This window comes from Dermochelys coriacea, chromosome 15 (genome assembly GCF_009764565.3).
Source record: "Dermochelys coriacea isolate rDerCor1 chromosome 15, rDerCor1.pri.v4, whole genome shotgun sequence".
NCBI lineage: Eukaryota > Metazoa > Chordata > Testudines > Dermochelyidae > Dermochelys > Dermochelys coriacea.
In genome coordinates this window covers 20,756,554-20,773,939 of record NC_050082.1, presented here as the reverse complement: position 1 = coordinate 20,773,939, position 17,386 = coordinate 20,756,554, and the positions used below count along the sequence as shown (strand labels likewise).

The 17,386-nt window shown below is 40.7% G+C and overlaps 1 protein-coding gene across 26 annotated transcripts in view; it reads right to left on the bottom strand.

The window, feature by feature from the left end:
* RIMBP2 (RIMS binding protein 2) overlaps positions 1–17,386 on the bottom strand; it is a 293,820-nt gene that overhangs the window by 207,392 nt on the left and 69,042 nt on the right. For 17 of the 26 annotated variants that reach the window (XM_038373954.2, XM_043497944.1, XM_038373946.2 and 14 more), the window contains exon 2: positions 11,119–11,259. The exons of the other annotated variants lie outside the window; for them this stretch is intronic. The gene's annotated coding sequence lies outside the window, so the exon portion shown is untranslated. The remainder of the gene's footprint in view (positions 1–11,118; positions 11,260–17,386) is intronic. 26 annotated transcript variants of the gene reach the window in all.

The following is a 17,386-nucleotide window of genomic DNA, read 5'->3' as shown; positions in this document are numbered from 1 at the left end:
TCAGTTAAAACAGTATAGCCAGTAGTGAACTGGAGCCGGTTCGCACCGGTTTGCTAGAACCGGTTGTTAAATTTAGAAAGCCCTTTTAGAACCGGTTGTTCCACGAGGGACAACCAGTTTTAAAAGGGCTTCTAAATTTAACTTGCCAAAAGTGGCGACTTAGGTGCCAACTCCATGGGTGCTCCAGCTATGGAGCACCCAAGGAGAAAATTTGGTGGGTGCAGAGCACCCATTGGCAGCTCCCCGCCCCACCCCCGACCCCAGCTCACCTCTGCTCCGCCTCCACCTTCTCCCCTGAACGTGCCGTGCCGCCCCGCCCTGATTCTCCGCCCCCCCACCCCCCAGGCTTCCCGCGAATCAGCTGTTTGTGCGGGAAGCGGGGGCAGGCTCAGAAGCAGGCTGCGGCTTCCCGCTCAGGCCCAGGGAGATGGAGGTGAGCTGGGGGGGGCGCGAGGAGGGAACCGGGGGGAGGGGGCGCGCGCAAGGGAACCACTCCTCGTCCCAGCTCACCTCTGCCACCCTCGCCCTGAGCGGGAAGCTGCCGCCTGCTTCTCAGCCCTCCCTGGCCAGCTTCCCGCCAAACAGCTGATTCGCAGGAAGTGGAGGAGAGGGCGGAGAAGCAGAGCAGGGCAGCGTGTTCAGGCGGAGGCGGAGCTGAAGTGAGGTGAGCTGGGGCTGGGCACGGGGTGGGGAGCTGCTGGTGGGTGCTGTGCACCCACCAAATTTTCCCCGTGGGTGCTCCAGCCCCAGAGCACCCAGGGAGTCGGTGCCTAAGGCACCACTTTTGATGTGATCAGTGGGGGAGCGGTCCCTCCCCAGCTACACTCCCCCGCCCCTAGGAGCCAGAGGCACCTGCCGGTTGCTTCCTGGGAGCTGCCCCAGGTGAGCAATGCTGGGACTCCCCACCTCGCCCCCCAGCAGGTCCCTCTGGCTCTTGGGGTGGGGTGGGCACCCACTATGGTGGCCCACAAGACCCTCCTGCCCAGTTCTGGGGGCAGTCAGGGGACAGGGTCCGGGGGGGAGTCAAGGAACGCGGGGGGGGGGTTGGATGAGGCAGGAGTCCAGGGGGGCAAGGGTGGGCAACGATCCCCTCGCGGGGTGAGGAGGGAACCCGTTAAGATTTTGGCAGCTCATCACTGAGTATAGCTAATAGAATTTGTTTCAAGTGTTTATGTCAGACTTTCTTCACTTGAAGATACCACTGTCATTTTTGTTTCCTAGTACTTCAATTGTAGGAATAAACTGCAGATATTACTGTTAACTGCAGCTGTGTATAACAATGCTCCAGTGCTGAATTTATTGCTATAGTTGGGAACAATGGAGGTTAAAAAGGTTATTACTTTCTTGATACAGAGGGCCTTATTTCTTACTGTATTTTCCTTTTATGACTACATTCCATACTGTATTTATCATGTTACAGAAAGACACACACAGAGACATTCAAATCCTGCTTGCCATATTGAAACAAGTAGTCCCACTGAAGATCTGGGGATTATGCAGAGGTTTGCCCTATATAAGCAGAAGGTTTTTTAAATGTGTTGCTAATTATTTATATGCCTCATCATATCCTTGTTGAGCTGAGCACGACTCACCTCACTTGTCCACCCACAGCCTATCAGGTAAAGATAAATTGGATTGTTCAAACATTTCTAAAGCTATGAGTTTAAAAAAAAAATCCACAGTTCTAAAATGTAACTAGTTTGGCATGAATGTATCACGCAGGACAGAGAATGTACCTCACAAACTAATCTTTAAAGACCAGTTACACAGAAATTGAATTGTTGTCCACAAAAATCCAGAAGATCTCCAACAAGAACACATATTAAACAAAACTGAAATGGAAGAATGTTTTATCCTATTTAATCAAGTAAAGAGATTAAGAATAAAGCAGCTATTTTATGGAGCATTCTGTGTGAGACAAAGAGAAAGAGAAGGTAAGAAATGATGAATTGACTGGTCATTTGACATTCTAGGGACAGATTTTTTTGCCTTAGGACACAAGGAAAATATCACTATTATTATGGCAACAGGACTCATAAATAGGTGATAAATAGGAGTGGATGAGACATTACAGATGTCAGTGTGGGAAGTGTCCCATGAATAATTTAGTTAGCTTTTCTTGTGCAATTATTAATTGTCGATTAAGAGACTGTTTGTTTCTGAAGAATTATTAGTTCTCTTATTGTGGCACCTAGAAGCCCAGACTGAGGTCAGGGCCCCAGTGTGCAAGGTGCTGTTCATGCTCATCATGAGACAGCCCTTGCCCCAAAGCGCTTACAATCTAAAGAGACAAGGCAAAGGGTAGGAGAAAGTTACAGATAGGGAACTGAAGCACAGAGATATTAGTGACCTGCCCAGGGTGAAACAGGAAACATGGGTTCAACTCCTATATTCTGGTCCAGAAGATCATTTTTCCTCTCAGTTGGAGTGCTTTCATCCATGTAGCTATAGTGGGTTTCAAAATGGCAGAGAAGGAAAAGAGGAGACAATTGGAGTTAAAAAAAGCAGAGGAGTGGCTGAGCTCAGCCACAACAACAGTCAGCTGTTTCTGCAACACTTGGTTCTGCCCTCACGTGTGGGTCTTATCACGATATGATCCTGACAACTCATGGTGAATAGCCCCTAACCCTTGAAGGCCCGCAAATCTTAAAGAAAAATAGCAAATAAGGGCATAATCTTACTCATTTTATTCAAGTGAGCATTCCCATTGGCATCACATGAAGAAAACTAGCAGGATTTGGCCATTAATCCTATAGGGTGTAATATTCTTGGCTGAAATCAGTAGTTACCGATGGCCACAGGCAGCTCAGTTTTTAAAATTGGGTTCTGTTAATACAGATTTTTTTCCTCTCTGTTTACATCAGATGGAGCATCACACATTACTCTGAATTATTTTTTTGGAATCAGGAATATATTAACCAGACCAGCATTAGAAAGATATGATGCCCGCTTATCCATGACAGTAAAGAAATAAAAGGGAAAAAAGAGGATGTTTTTATTAGAAAAAGTTTCTAGATCAACTATCTTTTTAAAACTCCTGAACACTGAAATAACTATGTTTTAGGGGATTGAGAAAAGGTCAGCCTGCTTTCAAGATAATTAGTTCAATACAATGACTCAGTCTATTTTTCCTTATACCGGATATTTCTGAATGGCTTGAGGTTTTAAATACCTTTTATAGCCTTTGCTCAGTCACATTCAAGAATGTAACAAGCTCACTGAACTTTAGGAGAAGGGAACAAGCTTTGCTTCCCCCCTTCTCCTTAAACTAAATACAGTTCTACTTTTGATAGAACTTTCTCTTGAGGACTTGTTGATAGGAAAGTTCTTTATCCTACCAGTGCTATGTTAATCTAGTCAAGTCAGATTTCCATGTTTGCAAAGAGAATAATTATTTCCAGAGCAACAACACCAGAAATGAAAGGTTATGCAAGTAAATTCATTTGTGGAAACGAAGAATAAAATGACAGCATTGCCAAGGGAAATAAGGCTGTCAAAAAAGCCCAAACACTATTCACAAAGACGCACAAAAATGACAAAAAGGTGAATGCCTATATGGCAAGTCATTACATTACAGAGGTATCAAAAGCCAAATGCTGCTCTAATCCATAGACATTATTGTTTGCTTCCTGCAAAGAATATATATATATATATTATATATATATATATATAATGTGCTGCAGGGCGAACGGGGAAGAAAACTCCTCTTAAGTTTCTTTTTAGGGCAGTCTATCGACAATGAAATATTAAATGTCACTTCTGAAGCCTGCTTTCTTTGCGCTAATGCATTAATATTCAGCCCCATAGTTGGCCGTCCTAAATCAGAAGCATCTCTGAATTGCACACCAAACTCTCAGTATTTATATATTTTTTTAATTATGTTTACATTTTTCTTTCAGCTGAGCTTTTGCCTAACATGCTGAACATCAAGCATTGCCATCCTTGCAAAAAATAAAACAAAGTAAATGCTTAGAATGCATAATACATATTGTTTTCCCCTTAACGTAGAGACAGGAAGACTTAAAACAAAGAACAGTATGTACTGGAGAGAACACTATGGATTGGGAAAGACAAAAGCAATTACAATTTTTTGATATACAAGCATAACCCGGCAAACTGATGCTGCTTGAGTAGCTCTTCTGACACCTTGTTGCTACAGATGGAAAATGGTATTATGCCTGCATTAGTGTCCTTTTAACAGCCTCAATTCCAAACTTAAAGCACTTTAATTTACAGTCAAGGAGCTACAAGTCATTTACTAGAAGCTGTAGCCAGAGGCAAATGATACTGTTGCTTAGTAACTATCAGGTAACTAGTGAAAGCCCCAGTTATATTTATGTACAGAGCAAGCTAATGATAGAATATGAAGGAGATGTATGTTTGTGGAAATAGATTCCATCTAGTTGTTAAGATACTGTGGGATTTTTCTTGTAATGAAACATTTGTTTAAATAAAACGCACCAGGAAGGAGAATTGAGCTATAGTTTTCTGACCTTCGGTACACATGATTAAATGAACCATTGCAGATGTAGCTTTTTCAGTTCATTAAAAAAATGAATGGGTGTGAAAACTATGTTATCCCCAAGCAGCTGATGTCATTCTGAGAGGCCAGACTGACAAACCTGGAGACTAAAGTTCATTGTTTATCCATAGGGCTGCTACCACCCAGCCAACAGCTGTTTAAGTTTTCTTTACGCCCCCACAAACATCCCTAAGCCAACCATCTTTCAGAGTAAAACGGGTCATTCAGTCTTCATGTACATTCATCCCTTGGTTTCTTGGCTGAGACTTCAAACAGTGGTGTCAATTAGCACTGCCTGTGAAGGAGGGCTTTATGAAATCGACTCCTATCTAACCTGTATTGGAGTAGAACTAGTAACACAAATAATAAGCACTATGCCCCATTATCAATCCCATGAGCCATCCAGTCACTCAGGGTTCTTCTTCATTAAGAATACATACTTTGGGCACAATTCCTGAACCAAATGAAATTAATGAGAGTTTTGACATTGATTTCAATGGTATCCGAATCTGGCCCCATATGTTAGCTATGATAACTCTACTAACAATTATCTATGTTCTCAAATGCATTCTATTAAACAGAAAACTCACATAACACAGGCTTTACTTTTCACCTGAACAGGAACATTTTTAATCAAAAACGAATATTCAGTTCACCTCACAGCCGTATAGTTATTCTTTTCATAGAGATGTAAAGCAGGCATTAATAATAGTTCAAAACATCACATTTATAAACTTTTCTCCCATCATATTAAACATAAATACTTCAGATGAAATAAAACTCCAGCCCTTCAAATGGATAAATTCCCCAACAAAATTAGAATCTCAAACTTCAGAAATCAGGCTTTTAAGCAAAGTGTCAGAGTTATGCCTTCACTTGCTGTTCCATGAGGTACAATGTCAGGAGAATAAGACGACCAGGCTAAAAAAAAGTCTAATTTATTCTTATCTACAGAGGGGTTTATTTTTAGGAATTTTCTTTCAAATTAGTTAGTTAATGATTGTCAAGTGCTTTGAAGATCAAAAGCTGTGTAAGTGCTGAGTATTATCTGGAAACCAAAAAATGCATACCAAATAACTAACCAACATACATGCTACTCACAGCACTAAATCACAGTATCTTAGAATTCAACAGCAGCTTTCAATCCCAAAGGATCTGAAAGGGCTTAAACTATGGCCAGAGCCTGCAAACAGATCTAGATGTGTGGATCCTTAGCCCTTCACAGTGTCCCATTTGTTTAAGTAGGACTCTGTGCAGTTCTATTTGCAGGACTGAATCTTGACTAAATACAGGAACCATTTTAACTAACCACCATTGAAATGCAGCTAAATATGATGTGGAATACAAACGTTGTTTAGCGCACCATCACTACATAGCAGCTTCCTTAAAATTCAACAGAAAATAACTTCGTAGGGTAGATATATATCTATCTGTCTAGCCTATAAAATTTGAGAGAGACTTCCACAAAATTAAAAAACCTATAGATTTGTACTATTCATTAACAAATTCTAAAGGAGATTAAAGTAATTTCTATAGAGCCCTATTTAATTCCTGTAAGACATTACTGGTTGAATCTCTCTTAAATTTCACTCTTCCAAAAAATATTACTGGATTGTTAATAACAATCAGTGCTTAGGAACTGCATTATGCCTCATTCAAAAGACAGTATGTCTACAGTGACCTGTATACAATGTTTCTCTTTCAACAAAGAGACTCTCTAAGGCTTGTACATTACTTCAATGCATATTTATCCTGTTCCTTTTAAGGCCTTAAGTTTACTTACTGAAGGACAAATAAGGAAGGTAAAACATTTACATATCTACAAAAAGAAAAGGAGTACTTGTGGCACCTTAGAGACTAACAAATTTATTAGAGCATAAGCTTTCGTGAGCTACAGCTCACTTCATCGGATGCATTTGGTGGAAAAAACAGAGGAGAGATTTATATATACACACACACACACACACACACACACAGAGAGAACATGAAACAATGGGTTTATCATACACACTGTAAGGAGAGTGATCACTTAAGATAAGCCATCACCAACAGCGGGGGGGGGGGGGGGGGGGGGGGGGGGAGGAGGAAAACCTTTCATGGTGACAAGCAGGTAGGCTAATTCCAGCAGTTAACAAGAATATCAGAGGAACAGTGGGGGGTGGGGTGGGAGGGAGAAATACCATGGGGAAATAGTTTTACTTTGTGTAATGACTCATCCATTCCCAGTCTCTATTCAAGCCTAAGTTAATTGTATCCAGTTTGCAAATTAATTCCAATTCAGCAGTCTCTCGTTGGAGTCTGTTTTTGAAGCTTTTTTGTTGAAGTATAGCCACTCTTAGGTCTGTGATCGAGTGACCAGAGAGATTGAAGTGTTCTCCAACTGGTTTTTGAATGTTATAATTCTTGACGTCTGATTTGTGTCCATTCATTCTTTTACGTAGAGACTGTCCAGTTTGGCCAATGTACATGGCAGAGGGGCATTGCTGGCACATGATGGCATATATCACATTGGTGGATGCGCAGGTGAACGAGCCTCTGATAGTGTGGCTGATGTGATTAGGCCCTATGATGGTATCCCCTGAATAGATACGTGGACAGAGTTGGCAACGGGCTTTGTTGCAAGGATAGGTTCCTGGGTTAGTGGTTCTGTTGTGTGGTGTGTGGTTGCTGGTGAGTATTTGCTTCAGATTGGGGGGCTGTCTGTAAGCAAGGACTGGTCTGTCTCCCAAGATCTGAGAGAGCGATGGCTCGTCCTTCAGGATAGGTTGTAGATCCTTGATGATGCGTTGGAGAGGTTTTAGTTGGGGGCTGAAGGTGATGGCTAGTGGCGTTCTGTTGTTTTCTTTGTTGGGCCTGTCCTGTAGTAGGTGACTTCTGGGTACTCTTCTGGCTCTGTCAATCTGTTTCTTCACTTCAGCAGGTGGGTATTGTAGTTGTAGGAATGCATGATAGAGATCTTGTAGGTGTTTGTCTCTGTCTGAGGGGTTGGAGCAAATGCGGTTATATCGTAGCGCTTGGCTGTAGACAATGGATCGAGTGGTATGATCTGGATGAAAGCTAGAGGCATGTAGGTAGGAATAGCGGTCAGTAGGTTTCCGATATAGGGTGGTGTTTATGTGACCATCGCTTATTAGCACCGTAGTGTCCAGGAAGTGGATCTCTTGTGTGGACTGGTCCAGGCTGAGGTTGATGGTGGGATGGAAACTGTTGAAATCATGGTGGAATTCCTCAAGAGCTTCTTTTCCATGGGTCCAGATGATGAAGATGTCATCAATGTAGCGCAAGTAGAGTAGGGGCATTAGGGGACGAGAGCTGAGGAAGCGTTGTTCTAAGTCAGCCATAAAAATGTTGGCATACTGTGGGGCCATGCGGGTACCCATCGCAGTGCCGCTGATTTGAAGGTATACATTGTCACCAAATGTGAAATAGTTATGGGTCAGGACAAAGTCACAAAGTTCTGCCACCAGGTTAGCCGTGACAGTATCGGGGATACTGTTCCTGACGGCTTGTAGTCCATCTTTGTGTGGAATGTTGGTGTAGAGGGCTTCTACATCCATAGTGCTTGTCACCATGAAAGGTTTTCCTCCTTTCCCCCCCCCCTGCTGTTGGTGATGGCTTATCTTAAGTGATCACTCTCCTTACAGTGTGTATGATAAACCCATTGTTTCATGTTCTCTGTGTGTGTGTATATAAAAATCTCTCCTCTGTTTTTTCCACCAAATGCATCCGATGAAGTGAGCTGTAGCTCACGAAAGCTTATGCTCTAATAAATTTGTTAGTCTCTAAGGTGCCACAAGTACTCCTTTTCTTTTTGCGAATACAGACTAACACGGCTGCTACTCTGATACATATCTACAGGCATACTAATAAATATGACATATGAGCAACAAATTACACACCTGGCTCTCTTTTCCAGGACACACACACACACACACACACACACACACACACACACACACACACGCTCCCCCCCCACCCCACCCACAAAGCCAGCATAACTCATGCACTACTATAAGATATCAAAGAAGCATCACTACAGTCCATCTTTGCCAGCCTACCAATTTGTTCAATACACCAAAAACAAGGACCTAACACAGGACTAATAAAATTATCTTTATCACTGGAGAGCTCAAAATGACTGATGCCAAAGTTTAGGACTTTATGAGATCAAGTGAGCACATGCAGTTTTCAAATTTTGTTTTGCAAATGCAATTAAAAATGTGCAATTGATTTAGTACTGGAGAGTAATGACATCCCAGTTCATTTGAAATTAATATATATCGATAAAATGGCATTAAGCTGAGACATTAAGTCCTGAGGTATAGATCTAAATTAAGGGTCAGGAAGCTGCTCTGCCAGGTTTCAGATTACTTTGAACACAGACAGTGTAACTGGCCTAAACTACTACATTCTTAAACTAGTACATCTGAATACAAAACCTTTGAGACTCTGGGCTAGATAAAGACAGGCCCAGGGACAGAACTCAAGTTCAAGTCAAGCCCAAATCAGAATATGGACTCAATCCTGGAAGACACTAAATTCCTCTAGAGAGGCACTGAGCATTTGCAACTTCCCTTTGTGTCAACATGAATTATGAAATAGTTTAAATAGTTTCATCATGGCGTAACCCACCTATGGTAACTTTTAAGTAGGTGCCTATCCCAGCATTTTTCAGTATATGTACATGCACTAAAGGCCATCTCCGTTCACTAACATTTTAACTTGTAGTGTGTTGTTTAAAGTGTCTTGTGAGGTTTAGAGTACAATTTGGCTCAGCTTTTAGTGAAAGATAAACCTGCACTTGATGATAGATTTTTTCAGGTCCTTTTGGTGCTCAGTTAACAAAGTTTCACTGTTCCTTTATATTAATCAATTACTTGTTTTTGCTCTTTTCTAAATAACTCATTATAATCATACAATAAAGGCAACCTCAAGAGAAAGGAAAGACCACAAAACAGATCCAAACTTAGCCATAGATTTTATTACAGAATATGTCACTATTGAATCTAACTGGTCACTATTTCTTTTACATGTGGCAGAAAACAGAAAAATGATATTAAACTCATCCATGCACCTTCCAATCCTGCATTTACAATGAGACTGTAAAAGCTAACAAACACAACATGCATTCACAGTTTATTTATTAAAAGGCATTTCTTAGCACCAATCAGATAATATACAGCAGACTCACAACAGAAGAAACTAAATTTAAAATAATAGCTGTTGCCGATAAGGAAGGGTACACGATTTAGAAAGGTGGGCAGAAAAAGAGGTCCATAATTGCAACTGGCACTCCATGATACTATAGTGGTGGCCCTCAGAAGCTTATCTTGGGCAAAATTGAAAAATATAAGGTTAACTTCAGATTTTCAAAACCAACTTCTGTTTCCCTATACACATGCCTATAGGAAATACCATAAATACAGCTGAAAGTGGGGTTATTTAACTGCAAATACTTATTTAAGCCCCCAACTTACACGCTGATCCATGCCAATGGAAGAGTCCACCCACTCACATCCGATTGTAGGACCATGGGCCTTAATTATCTCAGGCAATTGGCAAGTTTTAAAAGGCCATCACCGTACACGATAAGTCCAATTCCCTATGCACAGCTGCATTCTCTACTGAAAACTGATCCTGAACAATTTAAGATAAGTCAACTAGTTCAATTTGGTTTTAGGCTGCAATATAATTTTGCTACTTAATGGTATTTCTCCTCTGAAATACCAAGCCAAAAAATGTGTTTACCACTTTTTACAGCACAAGCAGAAATAACCCCTTGTGCAGTGAGAAGCAAAAGTTGATACACAGCTATTACTTATATACATCAAATGTCAATGCTGCATTTGCAGATCTGAACAGTCAACTTTAAAAAGTCAGCAAATTCTGATTTTAGAGCAATTGGTTGAATGAATCATTTATTTGCTTTCAAACTAACTTGAAAACCTGTCACTCTTCCTGCTTCTGGAAGAATTCAGAGTATCTCCAACCCCACCAGACCTTCTTGGAATGACAAGACACTACTCTTCAGACCTTTCAAAAAAAGTCTTTGACAACTGTTCTCTTTTCCTAGAGCTACTACATTCTGAAAACAACCTCTTCTAAAATATTCTACTGATGGCACATTTTGTAATCTGTAGAGAGCGAGAATGCCACACACAAATATATGAATCCAACTTCTGCTCTGAATTATAACCAGACAATCCAACTGAAATCTATTTAGCTTGGAGCTTCACTGAACTACACCAACTGAGGTTCCGGCCCCATGACTTTGTGCCTAAGACAATGCATCACAACTTTGTTTATCAACGATAAATTCTCCTTCCATTTTATGCATATGGTTCATCTGGTTCTTTCTATTATTTTTTTCAGATGTTACTACTGTATTACAGTTTTTTAATACTCTATTTTAAAACTTTGATACCAATGCAAAGTATCTAAGCATTTAAAAGCATAGCAAAAGTAATAAATAGGCTGAGTTTAGTTCACTGCAACCTTTGGAATTAAAGAATCTTTGGACTGCAAAAATCACACTTGTGTGTAAATTCACCATTCAGCTAAAGTAATAAAAAAAAGAACAACCAGAGAGGACTTACTAAAAATCTCCAATGATGATTCTCTTGAGTTAGTGTTATGACATTAGATTGAAAAATCTGGGTTTTCTCCTCTAAAAATCCGATCTGATCTAATGTTTTCTGTGGCACTGCAGGTTGCAAATATGGTAGATCATTTCTAAACTGTAGGGAAACAAAAACCAAAAACAGGTAAATCCTTACATTTGTTTAAGCCACACCTAGCAGCATGCATCTTTTCCACAATATAATGTGATTTACATCAGTGGTTCTCAACCTTTCCAGACTACTGTACCCCTTTCAAGAGTTGGATTTGTCTTGCGTACCCCCAAGTTTCACCTCACTTAAAAACTACTTGCTTACAAAATCAGACATAAAAAATACAAGTGTCATTGCACACTATTACTGAAAAATTGCTTTCTTTCTCATTTTCTCTGTATGAAATTTTAGTTTGTAGTGACTTCACTAGTACTTTTTATGTAGCCTGTTGTAAAGTTACAAATAACTAGATGAGTTTATGTACCCCCGGAAGACCTCTGTGTACTCCCAGGGGTACATATGCCCCCCCCCAGTTGAGAACCACTGATTTACATGATTTTTTTAATAGAATGTCTCTCCATACGTGGTTTGCAAGTGATGGTTAATAAAAATATTCTATACATTAAAAGCCAAACTAAATTAATAAGTCTTCAAGAATCCTCTGAAGCATACCTCATCATTTATAACGGTGGATATGTGAAAATAAAATGTGCATTGCTTTCACGCACCACTTCAATTCAGTTTCCCCCATTCCTGTAAAAACTAATTTACCAAAGGCTGTTTAGTTCTTACACCATATGCTGGCCCTACGCAGAGGGGTGAATTTCTCTGGGTCTCAGTTTTGGGGGTCTGATTAGATACAAACTCTAGCATAATGCTTACTACTGTACTTTTCTTAGCATCTTCCTTTCTTGCCAACAATCAAAATATCATTTATTGAGCTTAAAGATGCTAGTCAGAAATTTAATGCTCAGGGGCAATCCAGAGTTGAAGTCAAAGGAAAGACTCCCATTGACTTCAGTAAGCTTTGGGTAAAGGGTGAAGTGCACAACCTGTAATCTTGGGCAAAACTTCAGAACAAAAGGGAACTTTGCATGACTAAAGTTAGCAGGGATCAAGTCAAGGAATTTTAATGACAACTAAAGACATATTTCCTGTGACTTCATCAGAAGGGAAAGTGAGAGGAAATAGGTAATTTATAATGCTGCATCATGGACTGTATCACATTTTAAATGAATCACTGTTTGTTATAAACTTCACTATGGAATGTGGTTCATTTACTCTTACCACTTCCAGTAGACATACCTGGCCTGTCAAAAGGCTTAGGCTTTGTCTACACTAGCACTTATGTCAGCTAAACTTTTGTCCATCATGAGGGGTGTTTTTTTTCCCCACACCCGACTGACATAAGTTTCACTGACAAAAGCACCGGTGTGGACAGCGCTATGTCGGCAAGAGAGCATCTCCCACCTACATAACTACTGCTGCTCATTGGGGGTAGTTTAATTATGCCCACAGGAGAGCTGTCTCCTGCCGGCATGGAGCAGCTGTACAGGAGACCTTACAGCAATGCAGCTGCAACGGTACAGCTGTGCCATGGTAAGGTTCATAGGGTAGACAGTCTTAGTCAATCAGGGCCTGTGTATTTTATAAGATACATATATGGAGAGTATATACTTAATGCACAGCAACAACTATATGGGTTTGAACCAACTCCCACTGAAGTCAATGTGAGTTATTCCACTGGCTTCTACTAGAATTGCATCAGGCCCTAAGTTAGGTTAAGAGGGAGGATGAAGGGAGGAGAGGGGAGGGGAGAAGAGTCCATAATTACAAGAGCTACAGAGAAATCCTTGAGCCAGGTAAAGGAGTAAAAGAAATGTCAATGTAAGGGCAGGATGGCAACAAACTTAATTTGTGCCGGAAAGAAACCCACATATCTGAAGGGCTAATTCCCCTTGAAGGCCTCAATTTGGCGAGGCACTTAAACATATGTATAACTTTAAGATTGGGAGTAGTCCCATTGGCTGAATCAGGACCACAGCCAGTAGATTCATATGCCTATTCACAAGCCAGCCCTAATGAGTTAAAACAAGCTTAACACATTACCAGTCATGTAATTGTGGTATGGTAATTGTGTACCAGTGAGCGTGTCTATAGTGGAGTACTAGGTATATATTGTAATTAACAGAGTAGGTTGCAATTAAAGAAATACTATGATTTAGTGAGTTTTAGTTTCTCACTGCTATGGATTAAACACTACATATAAAAAAGTATACAAAGCCATGCATGTGTCGCTACATCTGAGTGTTATTTTTTGTCATGAACCCAGATTGCAAATTTTCTGGAGCAAAGACTGTCTTTTCTACTATATTTGTTCAAGGCCTAGCACAAAGGGGCCCTGATCCAGGATTGGGGTCCCTAAGCAGTACTATAGTATAAATAAGAATACATTTTAAATAGACAGTGTGTGTACATAGCAGCAAAGAGTATACATACACACATTTAAAAATATACTTGCAATATTTAATTAATCCTCACTTATCCTGAATAAGCACTACTCTTGTAACAGTAAACTAATTATCTTCCTCTCAGGGATATTATGGTTTTAAATCATTTAAATATTTCACAGATCTCCATTCACTGAATCCATTGTTATCACATGAATCTTGCTGCAACTAAATAAAAAGCCTCACTAATCTGAAGACCTGAGCAGGTTGGCTAACCTTTTCATTTCTGGCATTTCAGTAAACTTTATATTGGTGCACTTTGTAAACTGGAAACATACCAAAGATTGATTAAATTACTTTTTCATCAGTTATAAGACTCTATGAGCTCAGACCAATATTAGACATGATCTTATCCTACTGAACTCATTGGGTGTTTTGAAGTTGATTTTCATAGGAAAAAGAGCAGACCCTATGTCTTATAAGCTTTTCATAAACTGAACATTTGAACCACAAACTCACCCCCAGTCCATCTACTGGCAGTTTCCAGGCCAATTTAACTCTATGCATGTGGATTTGAGAGCACATTGAAAAATTAGCTTTAAAACGGAAACTGTGTTTCAGCCTTACCTATGGTGTGTCTGAGCAACACCCCTTAATATTTGCACATAAGTCACATTCCAAAATGAAGAAATATAGAGTAGAAGTTTGCTGATTAAATGTGTCATACATTTATGTGATCATGTTATGTTCTTCTAAACTACTCATGTCATCAGATGGCAAAAAGGGGGTTGATTTATTCTTTGTTGTCATTTTTATAGTACCCAAAATCATGCTAAGTACCTGCCCCACCTATCCTCTCTTCTACTCTATTGAGATATCAGCTCCTGCCTCCTCTCTGCCAAGAGTGCCAGCCTTCATCACCCTTTTGTTACATTTTCAAATAAGTACCTTCACACTTTCTCCCATGCTTCCCCTTATGCTTGGCAAGAGCTCCCCATAAACGTCATTACTCTCCTTCACACTCTAGTCCACCATAATGCCTACAGGAGTATTTGACAATGGTTAAGCAGCTGGTGTGCCGAGAATGCTGCTTTTCTTGCTGACCAGTATTGCCCCCACTGTTTCCTTGTACTCCCTGTCTGTCTGTTGTATCCATCTGTTGTCTTTTGTCTTATGTTACATTGTAAGCTCCTTGGGGCAGGTGCTGTCTTTTTGTTATGTGCATGAAGCATAACAGGGTCCTGGTCTATGACTGAGGTCCACAGGTGCTACTGCAATACACATAATAAATCATGACAACGATGATAACGACAATAGCACTAAACAGCATGGAACAGTAGATATCTGGAAGACAACATTATTTGCTTCAGGTTTCATAGTAGCAGCCGTGTTAGTCTGTATTCGCAAAAAGAAAAAGAGTACTTGTGGCACCTTAGAGACTAACAAATTTATTAGAGCATAAGCTTTCATCGGATGAAGTGAGCTGTAGCTCACGAAAGCTTATGCTCTAACAAATTTGTTAGTCTCTAAGGTGCCACAAGTACTCCTTTTATTATTTGCTTCAATTGCTGATAAGTATAAGTGAGTAGTTCTATCAAAGCTTTTAAGGCATCTTTTTCACCAAAGCTGAGTTTTATAGATATCTTTTGACAGAGGCCTCTTTTGTCACACAAAACCTGCAGACCGCATGAACAACCAGTTACCTGCAAAGTGGTCAACATAAGAGCCTATTAAATCATGAAGAAACAACAGCAACAGGCATTCTTAATACCACACAATATAGCTCTAAAAGGAATCAAACAAACAGAAGAATCACACAAGGCTGCAGTGGCACAAAACCAATTCTAATAAATATGAAAACTTGGAAACATACTGAGGTTTATTATTAGCACAGAACAGTATACACAGCTGATCCACATACATACATCCAAATCATTAGCAACAAACATTCAGCTTGCTGGTGCCTTTAAATGTCTGTACTTACCACAACGTGTGATTCCTTCTTCAGCACCAACTCAATTTTGATGACACCACCAATGTTGGATTTCTGGGACACTGCTAATAATACTGGAAAGTGGCCCTACACAGCCTTCCATTTCTATGTTAGGCCTGGGCCTGGAAGTGTAAAGCTGTTTATTTATTCATGGGTTTCCTAAGCTGCGCTTTGTGTCAGCTGAATAGGACAGTTACTCAGTCTCAATATGGGACCTGTTCAGTATTTAGCAGGCACCTTTATGAATCATTCAGACAAAGAACTCTGCCCTCATAACAGCAATATGGCCTTTTCACATGGATATTCTTTTGGACAGGTAATCCTGTGTAGAGATACAAAGTTTCATCAATGTCCCTTTTTGAAGGGTACTGGTCTCTCTTTAAAAATATATTTTACATGATACCTGTCATTTGCAACCACAAAGGCAGAAGCTCTCTTACTATATTATCTGCAAATAGTCAGGGTTGTGAACAAGATTATCATGCAAATAGTCCCAGTGAATTCAGTTGGGACTACTCAAGTGTGTCAAGTTAATCACATACCCAAGGTTTCAGAGTAGCAGCCGTGTTAGTCTGTATTCGCAAAAAGAAAAAGGAGTACTTGTGGCACCTTAGAGACTAACAAATTTATTTGAGCATAAGCTTTTGTGAGCTACAGCTCACTTCATCGGATGCATCCGATGAAGGTGCCACAAGTACTCCTTTTCTTTTCACATATCCAAGTGTCTGCTGGCCTGAGGGCTATGTTTATAGAATACGTAGTATCATGGGGCCTTGATCTTGACTGGAGTTGCGATACTGGCAGACTAGGTGGCGTCTCATACCAAGGCCTCTTGGCCTTACAAACACTGACAAATGAATAGCTAGAAATCAGTCTAGCTCACCTGTGTGTTAGCATTGTTAAAACAGATGTTAAATTGATAAGAATGTGTTTAGTATTTAGACTTGATGAAATGCTTGTAGGATGCTGCATGCATTGCTCTCACTTAATGTCTGTAGCACATGGTATAAAGTTATTTTGAGTGTTTGCATTGTAAACCTCTGTAACTGTGTAACTAAAATAGGAAAGAAGCATTAATTAATGTAACCTGCTCATTGTGCATACAAGAAGGCCCACTGAAACCAAAATGAGTCATTGTGAAACATGAATGGACAAAGACTTTGTTGATTGCCCCTCATCCCCAACCCATGAAGAGGAGACAGCAGAGGTGAAAGTAAGCCAGTACGATACGGTATGGCGTACCAGTAAGAAACGCCAACCGTACCGGCAGGGCCGCTGATGGGACGGGGAGACAAAAGGGGCAGCTGCCTAGCGATTTAAAAGGGCCCGGGGCTCCCAGCAGCGGCCAGAGCCCTTGTCCCTTTAAATCGCCACCGGAGCCCCAGGCCGTGCAGACTGGGCAGCACTGAAAGGCTGGCTGTGAGGAATTTGGCCCCAGCCCCTTCCACCTAAGGCCCCACCTCTTCTGCCCGAGGCCCTGCCCCTTCTGGGCGCCCAGAGCCACCCCTTCCTTGCCCAGGACCCCAGCCGCCCTGCATACTGGGAAGTTCATTAAGTTACTTTCACCCCTGGGAAACAGGCACCAACACTTGTCCCATCACTTTGAACTCTGGGGGAAGGGAATAAAAATCCCTGACTAGAAGGAACTTGAAATGTGGAGAGGGCAATTTTTCTAAGCATAAGCAAAAGCAAGAGATCCCCAAGATGCTTAGTTTGGGTTAGCCCTAAAGGACATCTAGAGCTATAGCAGCTACTATCGCTTTTTGGAATCTAGGACTGTAACTCATTTGTGTGTGAGTGTGCTGCTCTC